We start from the raw sequence: 15,963 nt of genomic DNA, 5'->3' as shown, positions 1-15,963 counted from the left end.
AGATGGCAAGGTATTGCGACCTCTAAAATAAAAGTTTAGTACATATAGTAGTATGAATGATTGATTATAACTAGGAGCCTTTGTAGAAAAAGGGGTAAACAAAAACCGCAACTCGAAAGCGTAACACTCCGATCGATAACGTAATGAACAAGGATAACCAACGTGTGATTATATATATACAAAGGAGTGTCAAAAACAGGAATATCAAGACTCAAGATCCGGCTGCGAAGATAACCGGTCCGAGCATAACAATATATACATATGATAGAAAATAAGGAAAACCCCAAGGAAACCCAAAGGGACACCAAAACATAAAACCTATTCTCCAAAATTCTCCCATAAGAGGAGTCATCACAGTTTGTATTATTTAATGGAGATAAAAGTATCTAAGCAAAACATATAAACCAAAACATAGCCCCGAGAACAAAGGATCTTCGCAAATCTAGAAGTCTCCAGCATGCCTCAGCGAGAAACCTCACGTCCTGCATCTGAAAACCACAAAATCCGCATGGGTGAGAACCAGAGGTCCCCAGCATGGTAACAGCTTCCACATATATAATACATAATAATGGAGGAAAGCCAAAGGCAATCCTAGAACTTCCTCCAGATAATATCAAAGCTTATAAACAAGCTAAACCATAAAGGGCATCTGACTAAGGATTCTTCAGTCTAACTAACGCTTCCCTTTCCAATTCCTTCAGACCTCCCAACCACCAGCAGGAGTATAAAGTAGCAAACACAGTTATATCAAACGAAGAATATGCAAATAGGAACAGTTAAGGCATTTAGACAATTAGCAAGTATTATGCAGTCAAATAGGCAATCTCAAACAATTCATATAGTATGCATATGATGAATGCCTGTCCCTAGTGGCTGATGATATCATCTTGTCGGTTATAGAGCCAACCCGACAAGTCCTGGTCACTAACCATTGGACTGTCCCTCTGTCATGCATCCCCAACTCGAGTTATACTCGTCATAAACTTGATCATAATCATGATCTATATCCATCACCCTCACTGGTGAATATATACGGGGGCGAGCTCATCCGGGTCTTTCACAGTGCCCGGCCACACTTACGACATAGGGTCAGCAGAGTATCAAGTCTCAACCTGGAGCACGTGGTGGCTAGCCACTGCTACTACCCAGGGAAACTCGTATCTCAGATAGTGGAAGTGCAAATCACAATTATCAATAATTCAGCATAAACATGCATGAATTCTCATCCATGGATCAACATCCATATCAGCCATCCGGCTCACGGTTAAATCCATAACCAGCCAATATTCATAGCATACACAGCTATTCCGGCTCACGGTTCAATCCAAAACCAGCCAATTCATAAACAATTACGGCCCTTCGGCCAATGGCATAACAAGCACTTCCACCACCATCCTCCACATCTCACATAATCATCAATGATCCTCGTTGATCATTCATCTTCCCCTTGCTTCACTCGCAAGTTACCTCATTCACTAGCCCCTTTCTAATAGCTAGGCATATCATAATGATTTAAGATATAAGTGGTGAGATCGAAGGCTTAGAAGTATGAGATTTGGCTTTTTAAACTCAAAAATCAACTTTGGGATGAAAACAGGGCCACGCGTACGCGCACTCCACGCGCACGCGCGGATGGCCTCAAAAACTTCATCGACGCGCAAGCGTCAAGCACGCTAACGCGTGGATTAAAAATTTGCCAATCGACGCGTACGCGTCAACCACGCGTACGCGTGGGTGTTCTCGTGCCCCAGGCACAACACTGGCACAGTTCTGGCATGACTCTCTGGAAAATGGCTGGGCATTGGGTGCAGCACAATCGGCGCACCCGCGCACATCACGCGCACGTGTGGATGGCAATTTCGGGAAGAACGGCGCGTACGCGCCAGGTGCGCCCACGCGCAAGGGGTCATTCTGCTAAAAATTTTCTAAGTTAAAAGCTGCAGAATTTACAGATTTGGACCCCAATCTTCCGACGGACATAACTTTCTCATTTTAAATCGTTTTTCACCCGTTCTTCAAACGGCATGGACATCCCGGATCCAATTTCATTTCTAAATAGATTTGGCACAAAATAGAGATTCGTAGTCCAAGTTATGTTCCGTCAAAGTATGCCCAAAAACCATGTTTTTCATAAAAACCACAAAGTGCCATTTTCAAAACAAGTCATTTCCAACACTTTTCAAAATCAATCAAAACATGCCCTTTTCATCCCTTTTCTTTGAAATCAATCTAAATATATCAAATTCCACATCAAGCCTCCTCAACTCACACATTGACACATTACCACAATTTACAAAATCACTATCTCATCATTTTAACCCACTTCACCCAAGTGGCTCAAACTCAAACATATTGACATATCATATACTATCCCTCATGCCAATTCTCAACAACACCAATTCCAATAAATCATTATTGTACACAATCAACATCATACTCACCATCAACATGGTTCAACCCACAATTCAACCATAACCAATCATCAAGCATATATCACAACATGCATATTTCTCATACATCTTACCACCAAGGCATCAATAATCATCATCACATATATGACCACATCATATATCTCAATCATTCAACAACATCAACCATTCAATGCCTATCTTACGGACTCTAGCCTAAGTATTTCCTACCACATTACATATTAGATACGGGAAACCGAAACCATACCTTAGCCGATTTTCCCAAGCTCACCCGGAGCACTTCCAAACCACTTATCCACAAGCTCTCAAGGCCTCAATACCTCCAAGAACAGATTTTTCACCACCAAGCCCTTTCCAAGCTTTTCAAAATCACCAATCAAGCTCCAATATCCACACATACACAACCTAAGCCACAACCATCATACCCATACACAACATCTCAAAACCCAAACATCATAAAATAACAAAATTACACTAGGGTTAAGAACCTTACCACACCCAAGGTCCAAGGAGACAAGATTAACCTTCTCCTTCAAGAGAGTTGGGTCCTATAACATCAAAGAACCCAAAATCTCAACATTTCACCCATGAAACTCGAAAATAAGGGCTAAGATTTCGAACAGTAACACGTGGCTTACCTCAAGATTGGTTGTATGGGTTTTGTAGAGCTCTCCGCGATGAACGCGTGGCCGCAAACGGGGCGGCAATCGGAGCTCTAGATCAAAAGTTATGGTGGTTTGAAGATCAACCAAGGGAGAGAACTTGAGAGAGTGTTCTTCCTCCCTTTCTCTCAAATTTCAGCTTGTGTGTGTAACAAATGAGGAGAGAGAGTGCTGAAAACTAGGGTTTTGGTTAAGTTATGTTGGGCCAAGGGTCCACTTTGGGTCCAATTGGCCCGGTTTGGCCCGTTCGGTCCAATCTTGGTCCGAATTCTATAAAATTGGTACCAAAATTCTCGTCTCAATCTCCTCTATCACATTTAGCCATAAAAATCACATTTTAGGCTTTCCAGAATAAATTCTCATTTATGGGTTAATTAGCCGTTAATTAATCGGGTTTTACATTCTACCCACCTAATTGGGAATTTTGCCCACAAAATTCAAATGCAATTACCTGAGAATAAATGCGGGTAATCCGTTCGCATCTCCGACTCAAGTTCCCAAGTGTGTTCCTCAACACCGCCTCGACTCCATGCCACTTTGACTAATGAAACCTCTTTTCCACGCAACCGTTTGATACTAGTATCATCAATTCTGACTGGAGCCACTGGAAGCGTCAAATCTTCCCTTAACTGAACCGACTCAGGTTCCAACACATGGCTAGCATCAGGAGTGTACTTCCGAAGCTGCGACACGTGAAACACGTCGTGCAGGTTCGAAAGATGAGGTGGTAGAGCCATCCGATACGCCACCGGTCCAATCCTCTCCAGGATTTGAAATGGACCAATGTATCGAGGATTCAAATTCTTTGCCTTAATTGCCCTACCTACTCCCGTAGTCGGAGTAACCTTAAGGAGAACATGGTCTCCTTCCTCAAACTCTAAGGGCTTTCGCCTCTGATCGGCGTAACTCTTTTGACGACTCTGCGCCGTAAGCATCCTATCACGGATTTTCTTGACTTGTTCAGTAGTCTCAGCTATCATTTCCGGCCCCAACAAGCTTTTCTCTCCAGCTTCATACCAACATAGTGGAGATTGACATTTCCTCCCATACAAGGCCTCATACGGAGCCATTCCGATGCTCGCATGATAACTATTATTGTATGCAAACTCCACTAATGGCATATACCGATCCCAACTCGCCGGTTGGTCCAAAACACAAGCTCTCAACATATCTTCTAGTGTTTGGATCGTCCTCTCAGATTGACCATCTGTTTGAGGATGGTAAGCCGTGCTCAAGCTTAATCGGGTTCTAAAAGCTTTCTGAAATGCACCCCAAAACCTTGAAGTGAAACGAGGATCTCTATCAGAGATTATAGTAGCAGGTACACCATGAAGTCTCACAATCTCCTTTATGTATAACCGTGCTAGCTCCTCAAGGGTGTAAGTCATCCGAATGGGTAAAAAGTGAGCTGACTTCGTCAGTCGGTCCACAATCACCCAAATAGCATCAAAACCAGCCCTAGTCCTTGGCAATCCCGACACAAAGTCCATTGCAATACTTTCCCACTTCCATTGTGGAATCTCTAAAGGTTGCAACATCCCGGAAGGTCTTTGATGTTCAATCTTTACCTTTTGACAAGTTAAGCACTTTGAAACATATTCCGCCACATCATTCTTCATTCCCGGCCACCAGAACATTGCCTTTAAATCATGGTACATCTTAGTACTTCCTGGGTGAATGGAGAATCCGCTTTTGTGTGCCTCCTTTAAAATATCTTGCCTCAAAGTGCCAACATCCGGCACAATGATCCTACCCTTGAATCTCCATAACCCATCTTTTTCTTCCGACACTCTCCACCGTTTTCCTTGCTCAATAGCCGGTAACACCTTCCATAACGCTTCATCATTTTGATGAGCCTTTAGGAGTTCGGACTTAAAATCACTTGAGATCTCTAATCGGCTCAAACACAAGGTTCCAGATACTTCTCGAGCACCAATTTTCAGACTCTCGAATCCCTTGAGCAACTTCTCCTCTTGAAGCATCATCCAAGCCGCATATAACGACTTCCGACTTAACGCATCCGCCACTACGTTCGCCTTTCCCGGATGGTAATTCAACTCAAAGTTGTAGTCCTTCAACAATTCCATCCACCTCCTCTGCCTCATATTGAGCTCTTTCTGTTCAAAGAGATACTTCAAGCTCTTATGATCAGAGAAAACTTGGAACTTAACCCCATAGAGATAATGCCTCCACACCTTCAAGGCAAACACAACCACAGCGAGTTCCAAATCGTGCGTAGGGTAACTAACTTCATGAGGTCTCAACTGTCGTGAGGCATACGCCACCACATTACGATGCTGCATTAGCACGCTGATGAGCGGATAATTTGTATACTTTTTGGCATTGTTTTTAGTATGTTTTTGGTATGATCTAGTTAGTTTTTAGTATATTTTTATTAGTTTTTAGTTAAAATTCACTTTTCTGGACTTTACTATGAGTTTGTGTGTTTTTCTGTGATTTCAGGTATTTTCTGGCTGAAATTGAGGGACCTGAGCAAAAATCTGATTCAGAGACCAAAAAGGACTGCAGATGCTGTTGGATTCTGACCTCCCTGCACTCAAAGTGGATTTTCTGGAGCTACAGAAGCCCAATTGGCGTGCTTTTAACGGCGTTGGAAAGTAGACATCCTGGGCTTTCCAGCAATATATGATAGTCCATACTTTGCCCAAGATTTGATGGCCCAAACCGGCGTTCAAAGTCACCCTCAGAAATCCCAGCGTTAAACGCTGGAACTGGAACCCAAATGGGAGTTAAACGCCCAAACTGGCACTAAAGCTGGCGTTTAACTCCAAGAAGAGTCTCTACACGAAAATGCTTCATTGCTCAGCCCAAGCACACACCAAGTGGGCCCGGAAGTGGATTTTTATGTCATTTACTCATCTCTGTACACCTTAGGTTACTAGTTTTCTATATATAGGACCTTTTACTATTGTATTTTCATCTTTGGACATCTAGTTCTTAGATCGGACTTTGGTAGCTATCTTCATTTTGTATGCTATCTTAGATCATTGGGAGGCTGGCCATTCGGCCATGCCTAGACCTTATGCTTATGTATTTTCAACGGTGGAGTTTCTACACACCATAGATTAAGGTGTGGAGCTCTGCTGTACCTCGAGTATTAATGCAATTACTATTGTTCTTCCATTCAATTCCGCTTGTTCTTTATCCAAGATATCACTTGTTCTTCAACTTGATGAATGTGATGATCCGTGACACTCATCATCATTCTCACCCATGAACAAAGTGACTGACAACCACTCTTGTTCTACAAGCGATCAAGGCCCTAGTGAATATCTCTTGGATTCCTGATTGCACGATGCATGGTTGATCGCCTGACAATCGAGTGCTCGTCTGACAAACGAGCCAACCATTCCGTGAGATCAGAGTCTTCGTGGTATAAGCTAGAACTGATGGCAGCATTCAAGAGAATCCGGAAGGTCTAAACCTTGTCTGTGGTATTCTGAGTAGGATTCAATGACTGAATGACTGTGACGTGCTTCAAACTCCTGAAGGCGGGGCGTTAGTGACAGACGCAAAAGAATCACTGGATTCTATTCCGGCCTGATTGAGAACCGACAGATGAATTCCGCTATGCTGTGACAGAGCATATGCAATCGCTTTCACTGAGAGGATGGGAGGTAGCCACTGACAACGGTGAAACCCTTGCTTAAGCTTGCCATGGAAAGGAGTAAGAAGGATTGGATGAAGACAGTAGGAAAGCAGAGAGACGGAAGGGAAGGCATCTTCATGCGCTTATCTGAAGTTCCTACCAATGAATTACATAAGTATCTCTATCTTTACCTTTGTGTTATTTTCGTTCATCACCATTATCATTTGAGTTTGCCTGACTAAGATTTACAAGATGACCATAGCTTGCTTCAATACTAACAATCTCCGTGGGATCGACCCTTACTCGCGTAAGGTTTATTACTTGGACGACCCAGTGCACTTGCTGGTTAGTTGTGCGAAGTTGTGTAATGCCATGGTATTGAGCCACCAAGTTTTTGGGGTTCATGACCGGGGATTATGAGAGTTGTGAAAAAGTATTGTTTACAATTTCGCGCACCACACGCACCCTAGACCCTTCAATGAGGCATCACAATACACCTCAAATGGCTCATTCGGCTCGGGTAACACTAACACAGGTGCAGTGGTCAACTTTTTCTTCAATGTCTGAAAGCTCTCCTCGCACTCAGGAGTCCAAACAAATGGAGTGTCTTTGCGGGTTAACTTTGTCATTGGCAAAGCTATCTGTGAAAAGCCTTTGATAAACCTTCGGTAATAGCCAGCTAAACCCAGAAAACTCCTTACCTCTGTTACGGTGGTTGGTTGCTTCCAATCCATCACAGCCTCCACCTTAGTTGGATCTACGGCTATTCCCTTCTTACTCACCACATGGCCCAAAAACATCACCTCACTCTTCCAAAACTCACACTTCGACAGTTTTGCATAGAGTTTCTTCTCCTTTAGAATCTGCAACACGGTCCTCAAGTGTTCTGCATGCTCTTCTTCAGTCTTGGAATAAATCAGTATGTCATCAATGAAGACAACGACGAATTTATCCAAAAACGGACGGAAAACTCTATTCATGTAATCCATAAACACTGCAGGAGCATTCGTCAACCCAAAAGACATTACAGTGTACTCGTAATGACCATAATGAGTCCTGAAAGCGGTCTTAGGGATATCCTCACCCCTCACCCTTATCTGGTGATAATCGGATCGCAAATCGATCTTGGAGAAAACTCCAGCTCCTTGTAACTGATCCATGAGATCATCAATTCTCGGCAATGGGTACTTATTCTTTATTGTAACCTTGTTCAGTTGCCTGTAATCCACACAGAGCCGCATACTCCCATCCTTCTTCTTCACCAGTAACACTGGAGCACCCCACGGAGAGACACTTGGTCGTATAAAATTCTTTCCCAACAAATCCTCTAACTGAGACTTTAGCTCGTTCATCTCTAACGGTGACATCCTATAAGGAGCACTTGAGATTGGTCCCGCTCCGGGCACCAATTCAATAGCAAACTCAACCTCTCGGTTAGGTGGAAACTCATCAATATCATCAGGAAACACTTCCGGAAACTCACACACAACCGGAATCTGTTCCAACCTTTGATCATCCCCCGAAACACCCGCGGTTAACAACATGATACCCTGACATTCGGTTCCGGAACAGTTCACTATCATCGAATTCAAGTAATAATTATTCACCACGACCGGCCCTTCTGTATCTTCCGGCATAAAGTACACCGACTTTGTAGAACAATCAAGCAGGACATGGTTCTTAGATAACCAGTCCAATCCCAAGATAAGATCAAGACCAATCATCGGCAAGCAGATTAAATTATGAACAAAATCACGCTGCTTGAACCTAAAGGTGACTTCCGGGCATCCTAGCCTAGTTACCATGGCTTCATGGGTAGCATTGTACACTCTTAGATCATATCCTAAAGTTACAATCTTCAATCCTAACTCATGGGCTTTCTCAAATGCAATGAATGAATGTGATGCTCCCGAATCAAATAAAGCATTTAAGGTTTGACCAGCTATTTCACAGTTACCTCTAATGAGTGTCTCAGATCCCTCAGCTCCTACAGCTGGAGTGGTGAACACCCGACCAGTCTGTTGTGCCTTCCCAGCACCTTGTTTCTGCCTCTCCGGACAACTTGCGGCTTTATGCCCCGCTTTTCCGCAATTGTAGCACAAACCCCATCCGGTCTTGCATGGTGCTCCCGGATGGTGACCTCCACACCTAGTACAAGCTTGATCATTCAGAGGCTGCTTCCCATACTTCTTCCCTTGGAAATTGTTGTTGTTGTTGGGCCTCCTGAAAGAGCTTCCCCTCTTGAAAGACGGACCTCTAGGTGCAAAACTCTTCCCTCGGTTCTGTGGGAATGATCCTCTGTGAATCCCTTTCTCAGCAGTTGTCCTTTTCACACACTCCTCAGCAACCCTACACTTGTTTACCAGCTCAGAGAAGGTCCTAATCTCCATTGGTCCCACTGAACTGAAAATATCACTCCGGAGTCCTCCTTCATACTTAACACACTTCCATTCCTCATATTCCACCGGAGTCCCTTGGCACATACGAGAAAACCTGAACAGCCCCTCAAACTTGTCAGTATACTCTGATATGGACATAGTACCCTGCTTCAGCTGTAACAATTCAAGTTCCTTAGCCGTCCTAGCAGAAGTCGGAAAGTACTTCTTATAGAACTCCTCTTGGAAGACATTCCAAGTGATATAGTCATCACCCTGCTGCAGAAGACGTCGGATACCTTGCCACCAATGCGACGCTTCACCGACAAGCATATAGGTAGCAAACTCGACACGCTGCCCTTCAGGTACCACTTGTTCTTGCAGTGCTCGCTCTATAGCCTGAAACCATGTATCAGCCTCAGTCAGACTAGTAGTTCCCTTGAACTTAGGTGGATTAACCTTCAAAAAGTTTGCCAGTGTCATCGGGCCCTGAACTCCACCTCCATCATTACCATGGTTGTTCATCTGTTGACCAAGAGCCTCAGCAGTGGCTTGCATAGCAGCAGCCATGTTCTCCAACGCGGTCATAAAGTTCACCGGGTCATTAGGGTTATTCTCCGGCGCACGAGCGTTTGTACGACCTCTCGCACTACCTCTACCGCGTCCACGAGGCGCCATCTGGTCTCTATACATACCAAACAATCGATATTAAGTTGATCAGTCTCAATATCGGAAGTCTAGTACTTCAAAGTCCCAAATGCATGCTCATGAACGTTTATGCCAATTATATCAAGCAGATATACTAATAGCACATAACACACACACAGAGATTGCACAGAAGCATAATCAGTCCATCCCTCAGGCTCTACAGGAACGAACTGCTCTAATACCATAATGTAACGCCCTACCATACAGAGTCTTATGCTTAAGTCATAATTCAAAGATGGCAAGGTATTACGACCTCTAAAATAAAAGTTTAGTACATATAGTAGTATGAATGATTGATTATAACTAGGAGCCTTTGTAGAAAAAGGGGTAAACAAAAACCGCAACTCGAAAGCGTAACACTCCGATCGATAACGTAACGAACAAGGATAACCAACGCGTGATTATATATATACAAAGGAGTGTCAAAAACAGGAATATCAAGACTCAAGATCCGGCTGCGAAGATAACCGGTCCGAGCATAACAATATATACATATGATAGAAAATAAGGAAAACCCCAAGGAAACCCAAAGGGACACCAAAACATAAAACCTATTCTCCAAAATTCTCCCATAAGAGGAGTCATCACAGTTTGTATTATTTAATGGAGATAAAAGTATCTAAGCAAAACATATAAACCAAAACATAGCCCCGAGAACAAAGGATCTTCGCAAATCTAGAAGTCTCCAGCATGCCTCAGCGAGAAACCTCACGTCCTGCATCTGAAAACCACAAAATCCGCATGGGTGAGAACCAGAGGTCCCCAGCATGGTAACAGCTTCCACATATATAATACATAATAATGGAGGAAAGCCAAAGGCAATCCTAGAACTTTCTCCAGATAATATCAAAGCTTATAAACAAGCTAAACCATAAAGGGCATCTGACTAAGGATTCTTCAGTCTAACTAACGCTTTCCTTTCCAATTCCTTCAGACCTCCCAACCACCAGCAGGAGTATAAAGTAGCAAACACAGTTATATCAAACGAAGAATATGCAAATAGGAACAGTTAAGGCATTTAGACAATTAGCAAGTATTATGTAGTCAAATAGGCAATCTCAAACAATTCATATAGTATGCATATGATGAATGCCTGTCCCTAGTGGCTGATGATATCATCTTGTCGGTTATAGAGCCAACCCGACAAGTCCTGGTCGCTAACCATTGGACTGTCCCTCTGTCATGCATCCCCAACTCGAGTTATACTCATCATAAACTTGATCATAATCATGATCTATATCCATCACCCTCACTGGTGAATATATACGGGGGCGAGCTCATCCGGGTCTTTCACAGTGCCCGGCCACACTTACGACATAGGGTCAGCAGAGTATCAAGTCTCAACCTGGAGCACGTGGTGGCTAGCCACTGCTACTACCCAGGGAAACTCGTATCTCAGATAGTGGAAGTGCAAATCACAATTATCAATAATTCAGCATAAACATGCATGAATTCTCATCCATGGATCAACATCCATATCAGCCATCCGGCTCACGGTTAAATTCATAACCAGCCAATATTCATAGCATACACAGCTATTCCGGCTCACAGTTCAATCCAGAACCAGCCAATTCATAAACAATTACGGCCCTTCGGCCAATGGCATAACAAGCACTTCCACCACCGTCCTCCACATCTCACATAATCATCAATGATCCTCGTTGATCATTCATCTTCCCCTTGCTTCACTCGCAAGTTACCTCATTCACTAGCCCCTTTCTAATAGCTAGGCATATCATAATGATTTAAGATATAAGTGGTGAGATCGAAGGCTTAGAAGTATGAGATTTGGCTTTTAAAACTCAAAAATCAACTTTGGGATGAAAACAGGGCCACGCGTACGCGCACTCCACGCGCACGCGCGGATGGCCTCAAAAACTTCATCGACGCGCAAGCGTCAAGCACGCTAACGCGTGGATTAAAAATTTGCCAATCGACGCGTACGCGTCAACCACGCATACGCGTGGGTGTTCTCGTGCCCCAGGCACAACACTGGCACAGTTCTGGCATGACTCTCTGGAAAATGGCTGGGCATTGGGTGCAGCACAATCGGCGCGCCCGCGCACATCACGCGCACGCGTGGATGGCAATTTCGGGAAGAACGGCGCGTATGCGCCAGGTGCGCCCACGCGCAAGGGGTCATTCTGCTAAAAATTTTCTAAGTTAAAAGCTGCAGAATTTACAGATTTGGACCCCAATCTTCCGACGGACATAACTTTCTCATTTTAAATCGTTTTTCACTCGTTCTTCGAACGGCATGGACATCCCGGATCCAATTTCATTTCTAAATAGATTTGGTACAAAACAGAGATTCGTAGTCCAAGTTATGTCCCGTCAAAGTATGCCCAAAAACCATGTTTTTCATAAAAACCACAAAGTGCCATTTTCAAAACAAGTTATTTCCAACTCTTTTCAAAATCAATCAAAACATGCCCTTTTCATCCCTTCTCTTTGAAATCAATCTAAATATATCAAATTCCACATCAAGCCTCCTCAACTCACACATTGACACATTACCACAATTTACAAAATCACTATCTCATCATTTTAACCCACTTCACCCAAGTGGCTCAAACTCAAACATATTGACATATCATATACTATCCCTCATGTCAATTCTCAACAACACCAATTCCAATAAATCATTATTGTACACAATCAACATCATACTCACCATCAACATGGTTCAACCCACAATTCAACCATAACCAATCATCAAGCATATATCACAACATGCATATTTCTCATACATCTTACCACCAAGGCATCAATAATCATCATCACATATATGACCACATCATATATCTCAATCATTCAACAACATCAACCATTCAATGCCTATCTTAGGGTCTCTAGCCTAAGTATTTCCTACCACATTACATATTAGATACGGGAAACCGAAACCATACCTTAGCCGATTTTCCCAAGCTCACCCGGAGCACTTCCAAACCACTTATCCACAAGCTCTCAAGGCCTCAATACCTCCAAGAACAGATTTTTCACCACCAAGCCCTTTCCAAGCTTTTCAAAATCACCAATCAAGCTCCAATATCCACACATACACAACCTAAGCCACAACCATCATACCCATACACAACATCTCAAAACCCAAACATCATAAAACAACAAAATTACACTAGGGTTAAGAACCATACCACACCCAAGGTCCAAGGAGACAAGATTAACCTTCTCCTTCAAGAGAGTTGGGTCCTATAACATCAAAGAACCCAAAATCTCAACATTTCACCCATGAAACTCGAAAATAAGGGCTGAGATTTCGAACAGCAACACGTGGCTTACCTCAAGATTGGTTGTATGGGTTTTGTAGAGCTCTCTGCGGTGAACGCGTGGCCACAAACGGGGCGACAATCGGAGCTCTAGATCAAAAGTTATGGTGGTTTGAAGATCAACCAAGGGAGAGAACTTGAGAGAGTGTTCTTCCTCCCTTTCTCTCAAATTTCAGCTTGTGTGTGTAACAAATGAGGAGAGAGAGTGCTGAAAACTAGGGTTTTGGTTAAGTTATGTGGGCCAAGGGCCCACTTTGGGTCCAATTGGCCCGGTTTGGCCCGTTCGGTCCAATCTTGGTCCGAATTCTATAAAATTGGTAACAAAATTCTCGTCTCAATCTCCTCTATCACATTTAGCCATATAAATCACATTTTAGGCTTTCCAGAATAAATTCTCATTTATGGGTTAATTAGCCGTTAATTAACCGGGTTTTACACTCTTCATCTAAAAATCCGAACCTATTCTTCTTCACTCTTATCCCCTTTCTTCTTCTACTAACATAAAGGAATCTCTATACTGTGACATAGAGGATTCCTCCTCTTTTCTTGTTTTCTTCTCTTTCATATGAGCAGGAACAGGGAAAAAGGCACTCTTGTTGAAATTGATCCTAAACCTGAAAGGACTCTGAAAAGAAAACTAAGAGAAACTAAATTACAACAATCCAGAAACAACCTTTCAGAAATATTCGAACAAGAGAAGGAGATGGCAGCCGAAAATAATAATAATGCAAGGAGAATGCTTGGTGACTTCACAAAGCCAACATCCAAATTTGATGGAAGAAGCATCTCCATTCCTGCCATTGGAGCCAATAATTTTGAGCTGAAGCCTCAGCTAGTTGCCTTAATGCAACAAAACTGCAAGTTTTATGGACTTTCATCTGAAGATCCTTATCAGTTTTTAACTGAGTTCTTGCAGATCTGTGAGACTGTAAAGACGAATGGAGTTGATCCTGAAGTCTACAGACTCATGCTTTTCCCTTTTGCTGTAAGAGACAGAGCTAGAATATGGTTGGATTCACAACCCAAGAATAGTCGGGACTCCTGGGATAAGCTGGTCACTGCCTTCTTGGATAAATTTTTTCCTCATCAAAAGCTGAGCAAGTTGAGAGTGGATGTTCAAACCTTCAAACAAAAAGATGGTGAATCCCTCTATGAAGTTTGGGAAAGATACAAGCAGTTGACCAAAAGATGTCCATCTGACATGTTTTCAGAATGGACCATATTAGATATATTCTATTATTGTCTGTCTGAATTTTCAAAAATGTCATTGGACCATTCTGCAGGTGGATCCATTCACCTAAAGAAAACGCCTGAAGAGGCTCAAGAACTCATTGACATGGTTGCAAACAACCAATTCATGTACACTTCTGAGAGGAATTCCGTGAATAATGGGATACCTCAGAAGAAAGGAGTTCTTGAAATTGATGCTCTGAATGCCATATTGGCTCAGAACAAAGTGTTGACTCAGCAAGTCAACATGATCTCTCAAAGTCTAAATGGATGGCAAAATGCATCCAACAGTACTAAAGAGGCAGCTTCTGAAGAAGCTTATGATCCTGAGAACCCTGCAATGGCAGAGGTTAATTATATGGGTGAACCTTATGGAAACACCTATAACTCATGATGGAGAAATCATCCAAATTTCTCATGGAAGGATCAACAAAAGCCTCAACAAGGCTTTAACAATGGTGGACATAATAGGCTGAGCAATAGCAAGCCTTTTCCATCATCTTCTCAGCAACAGACAGAGAATTCTGAACAAAACACTTCTAATTTAGCCAATCTAGTCTCTGACCTGTCAAAGGCCACTTTCAGTTTCATGAGTGAAACAAGATCTTCCATTAGAAATCTGGAGGCACAAGTGGGCCAGCTGAGTAAGAAAGTCATTGAAACTCCTCCCAGTATTCTCCCAAGCAATACAGAAGAGAATCCAAAAGGAGAGTGCAAGGCCATTGATATGATCAATATGGCCGAATGCGCAAGGGAGGAGGAGGACGAAAATCCTAGTGAGGAAGACCTCCTGGGACATCCTTCAAGCAAGAAGGAGTTTCCTATTAAGGATCCAAAGGAATCTGAGGCTCCTACAGAGACCATAGAGATTCCATTAAATCTTCTTCTGCCATTCATGAGCTCTGAGGACTATTCTTCCTCTGAAGAGGATGAAGATGTGACTGGAGAGCAAGTTGCTCAATATTTAGGAGCTATCATGAAGCTGAATGCCAAGTTGTTTGGTAATGAGACTTGGTAAAGTGAACCTCCTTTGCTCATTAGTGAACTAGATACTTGGATTCAGAAAATCTTACCTCAAAAGAGACAAGATCCTGGCAAGTTCTTAATACCTTGTACCATAGGCACCATGACCTTTGAAAAGGCTCTATGTGATCTGGGGTCAGGGATAAATCTTATGCCACTCTCTGTAATGGAGAAGCTGGGGATCATTGAGGTACAACCTGCCTTGTTCTCATTACAATTGACAAACAAGTCATTGAGACAAGCTTATGGAATAGTAGAGGACGTGTTAGTAAAGGTTGAAGATCTTTACATCCCTACTGATTTCATAATCTTAGACACTAGGAAGGAAGAAGATGAATGCATCATCCTTGGAAGACCTTTCCTAGCCACAGTAGGAGCTGTGATAGATGTCAACAAAGGTGAAATAGTCCTTCAATTGAATGGGGAATACCTTGTGTTTAAGGCACATGGCCATCCCTCTGTGATAAAAGAGAGTAAGCATGAAGAGCTTCTCTCAGTTCAGAGTCAAGAAGAGCCCCCACAGTCAAACTCTAAGTTTGGTGTTGAGAGGCCACAACCAAACTCTAAGTTTGGTGTCAAGATCCCATATCCAAACTCTAAGTTTGGTGTTGGGACTATACAACATTGACCTGATCACCT

At 42.9% G+C, this 15,963-nt stretch overlaps 1 non-coding gene across 1 annotated transcript; it reads right to left on the bottom strand.

Annotated features, from left to right (window-relative positions):
• Positions 1–14,170: 14,170 nt before the first annotated feature.
• On the bottom strand, positions 14,171–14,274 carry LOC112764021 (small nucleolar RNA R71). The gene has a single exon (XR_003182979.1). It is a non-coding gene; the product is annotated as a small nucleolar RNA R71 (small nucleolar RNA).
• Between the last annotated feature and the right edge of the window lie 1,689 nt (positions 14,275–15,963).

The sequence above is a fragment of the Arachis hypogaea genome, chromosome 2 (genome assembly GCF_003086295.3).
Source record: "Arachis hypogaea cultivar Tifrunner chromosome 2, arahy.Tifrunner.gnm2.J5K5, whole genome shotgun sequence".
NCBI lineage: Eukaryota > Viridiplantae > Streptophyta > Magnoliopsida > Fabales > Fabaceae > Arachis > Arachis hypogaea.
Note: the sequence above shows the minus strand (reverse complement) of the source record. Positions and strands in the feature narration are given on the sequence as shown.